We start from the raw sequence: 4,558 nt of genomic DNA, 5'->3' as shown, positions 1-4,558 counted from the left end.
GTGTGTGTGTGTGTGTGTGTGTGTGTGTGTGTGTTTGCATGTGCCTGTATGTGTGTTTGTGTGTACCAGGCTGCTGCCCCTCTGGAGTACCCAGGCTGAACAGCTCGGCGGGCGGGTGGGGGGGTGCCTCCGCCACGCAACCTGGTCACCATAGTAACACCGTGGTCCCAATGCCTTCCTTCTGCTGTCATCAGCAGAACATAACAGATGTCATACAGAGGTCATAAGCTGTCATAAGCAGTCATAACAAAGTATTTTAGATGGTGTCTGTAGTGTAGTCAGGACCTTTACTTTACTTAAGACATACCCAGACATGACTTGCTCTGTAGGGATACTGATATAGGTCAAACATGGCTTCTCTGTAGGGATACTGATATTGGTCAGACATGACTTCTCTGTAGGGATACTGATATAGGTCAAACATGACTTCTCTGTAGGGATACTGATATTGGTCAGACATGACTTCTCTGTAGGGATACTGATATAGGTCAGACATGACTTCTCTGTAGGGATACTGATATAGGTCAGACATGACTTGCTCTGTAGGGATACTGATATAGGTCAGACATGACTTCTCTATAGGGATACTGATATAGGTCAGACATGACTTGCTCTGTAGGGATACTGATATAGGTCAGACATGACTTCTCTGTAGGGATACTGATATAGGTCAAACATGGCTTCTCTGTAGGGATACTGATATAGGTCAGACATGACTTCTCTATAGGGATACTGATATAGGTCAGACATGACTTGCTCTGTAGGGATACTGATATAGGTCAGACATGACTTCTCTATAGGGATACTGATATAGGTCAGACATGACTTGCTCTGTAGGGATACTGATATAGGTCAGACATGACTTGCTCTGTAGGGATACTGATATAGGTCAGACATGACTTCTCTATAGGGATACTGATATAGGTCAGACATGACTTGCTCTGTAGGGATACTGATATAGGTCAGACATGACTTCTCTGTAGGGATACTGATATAGGTCAGACATGACTTCTCTGTAGGGATACTGATATAGGTCAGACATGACTTGCTCTGTAGGGATACTGATATAGGTCAGACATGACTTCTCTGTAGGGATACTGGATATAGGTCAGACATGACTTGCTCTGTAGGGATACTGATATAGGTCAGACATGACTTCTCTGTAGGGATACTGATATAGGTCAGACATGACTTCTCTGTAGGGATACTGATATTGGTCAGACATGACTTCTCTGTAGGGATACTGATATAGGTCAGACATGACTTGCTCTGTAGGGATACTGATATAGGTCAGACATGACTTGCTCTGTAGGGATACTGATATAGGTCAGACATGACTTCTCTATAGGGATACTGATATAGGTCAGACATGACTTCTCTGTAGGGATACTGATATAGGTCAGACATGACTTCTCTGTAGGGATACTGATATAGGTCAGACATGACTTCTCTGTAGGGATACTGATATAGGTCAGACATGACTTGCTCTGTAGGGATACTGATATAGGTCAGACATGACTTGCTCTGTAGGGATACTGATATAGGTCAGACATGACTTGCTCTGTAGGGATACTGATATAGGTCAGACATGACTTCTCTGTAGGGATACTGATATAGGTCAGACATGACTTCTCTATAGGGATACTGATATAGGTCAGACATGACTTCTCTATAGGGATACTGATATAGGTCAGACATGACTTCTCTATAGGGATACTGATATAGGTCAGACATGACTGCTCCGTAGGGATACTGATATAGGTCAGACATGACTTCTCTATAGGGATACTGATATAGGTCAGACATGACTTCTCTATAGGGATACTGATATAGGTCAGACATGACTTCTCTATAGGGATACTGATATAGGTCAGACATGACTTCTCTATAGGGATACTGATATAGGTCAGACATGACTTCTCTATAGGGATACTGATATAGGTCAGACATGACTTCTCTATAGGGATACTGATATAGGTCAGACATGACTTCTCTATAGGGATACTGATATAGGTCAGACATGACTTCTCTATAGGGATACTGATATAGGTCAGACATGACTTGCTCTGTAGGGATACTGATATAGGTCAGACATGACTTGCTCTGTAAGGATACTGGATATAGGTCAGACATGACTTCTCTATAGGGATACTGATATAGGTCAGACATGACTTGCTCTGTAGGGATACTGATATAGGTCAGACATGACTTGCTCTACAGGGATACTGATATAGGCACGAGTTCCCAGATAACTCTCTCCATCCCCAACCTCACCACACGATACTGGATATGCAAATTAGTTAACCCTGACAATCAGCTGGATAATACTGTGTCTACTAAAACACAGATACCCACCCATTCTGACTGACACCCAGATGTTATACCATAATATGCTCCCATGCTAACCTTCACACCTGCTTTGGTCCTCATTCTATTTCATGGACGGACAAAATGTAATATATTGGCTATTAATAATATTGGCTATTAATAACAAAACCAGTAAGCCCCAGTCTCTATTACTGCCTGACAGCTCAGCACACAGATACAGATCTGATATCATAATTTGATCACTCTGTTGTAGCAGATCATTTTGTTGTGCGGCAGGAAATGTAAACTTGTACTGTACAGGTATCTGAGCTTTAAAAGTTTAGCATTTCAACTTTAAATACTTGATTTGCCATAACAAAAAATGTATCAACCCCTACGAAAATGGTGGTCCAAGTGGTCCTGTAGCTCAGTTGGTAGAGCATGGCGCTTGTAACGCCAGGGTAGTGGGTTTGATCCCCGGGACCACCCATACGTAGAATGTATGCACACATGACTGTAAGTCGCTTTGGATAAAAGCGTCTGCTAAATGGCATATATTATTATATTATTATAAAATGTCCATAAATTCAGATCCACATAATATTTGACGTGTTTTGTTGCTGCAGCTGTGAAGAACTGATCAAATTAAGAGCACACACCGGTAGGTGATAGAAAAATATAGACCAGCACATTGCTAATTTCAATCTAATTGTGATCCAGTGTGAGGAGCCATGTCTCTGTATGCGTCCCAAATGGATCCCTATGGCTCTGGACAAAAGTAGTGCACTATATAGTAAATACGGTGCCAGTTGGAAGGCAACCTGTGTGTTTGATCATCCCATTAAACATCATGTTGTCATGGTTACTGCCACTATGGTTGGAGAAACGTTTCTCCTCGAAATTTCCTTGATGATGTCACTAAATCAAATGGGCGGACTTTAGTGGCGCCCGCTCAGATGCAAGTTGGGAAATCTAATCTGGTTTACTGACAATAAGAGTGCTCTCAGGTCTGACTGCCTGACTGCACCTGACTGTCTGACTGGGTGATGCAGTGACAAACCCTGCATCTGCTTATCATTGTCAGATCATTCCATTTCCTACAGAAACCTGTACTCAGATGTCAGATGCAGTGGCTTAATGGTTAAACGCTCCCCACATGTGTAGTACTGTACGCTTCTTTCTGTTCAGATACCACCATTGACATTTACAGTGAGATGTTCTGACCAGCAGAGGATGCTAGGTATGCAGAGCATTCAGAAAGAATTCCGGCCCCTTAGACTTTTTACACATTTTCTAAAATGTATTAAATTGTTTATTTTTCTTCATCAATCTCCAAACAACACTCCATAATGGCAAAGTAAAAATGTTCTTTTTTTATAAAAAAACATCTAAAATATCACATTTACATAATTATTAAGACCATTAACTCAGTACTTTGTTGAAGCACCTTTGGCAGCTATTACAGCCTCAAGTCTTGGGTATGACACTACAAGCTTGGCACAACTGTATTTGCGGAGTTTCTTCAGTCCTTGCAGCTGAAAAATATCCCTACAGCATGATGCTGCCAACATCATGCTTCACCGTAGGGATAGTGCCAAGTTTCCTCCAGACGTGACGCTTGGCATTCAGGCCAAAGAGTTCAATCTTGGTTTCATCAGACCGGAGAATCTTGTTCCTTGTGGTCTGAGAGTCCTTTATGGTGCCTTTCGGCAAACTCTAAGCGGGCTGTCATGTGCCTTTTACTGAAACGTGGCTTCTGTCTGGCCACTCTACCATAAAGGCCTGATTGGTGGAGTGCTGCAGAGATGGTTGTCCTTCTGGAAGGTTCTTCCATCTCCACAGAGGAACTCTGGAGCTCTGTCAGAGTGACCATCGGGTTCTTGGTCACCTCCCTGACCAAGGCCCTTCCACCCCGATTGCTCAGTTTGGCCAGGCAGCCAGCTCTAGGAAGAGTCTTGGTGGTTCCAAACTTCTTCCATTTAAGAATGATGGAGGCCACTGTGTTCTTGGGGACCTTCAATGCTGCAGAAAATTTTGGTACCCATCCACAGATCTGTGCCTTGACACAATCCTGTCTCTGAGCTCTACGGACAATTCCTTCGACCTCTTTGCTTGGCTTTTGCTCTGACATGCACTGTCAACTGTTGGACCTTATATAGACAAGTGTGTGCCTTTCCAAATCATGTCCAATCAATTGAATGTACAAAAGGTGGACTCCAATCAAGTTGTCGAAAATTCTCAAGTTTTTCTG

This window comes from Oncorhynchus gorbuscha, linkage group LG13, assembly GCF_021184085.1.
Source record: "Oncorhynchus gorbuscha isolate QuinsamMale2020 ecotype Even-year linkage group LG13, OgorEven_v1.0, whole genome shotgun sequence".
NCBI lineage: Eukaryota > Metazoa > Chordata > Actinopteri > Salmoniformes > Salmonidae > Oncorhynchus > Oncorhynchus gorbuscha.
Note: the sequence above shows the minus strand (reverse complement) of the source record.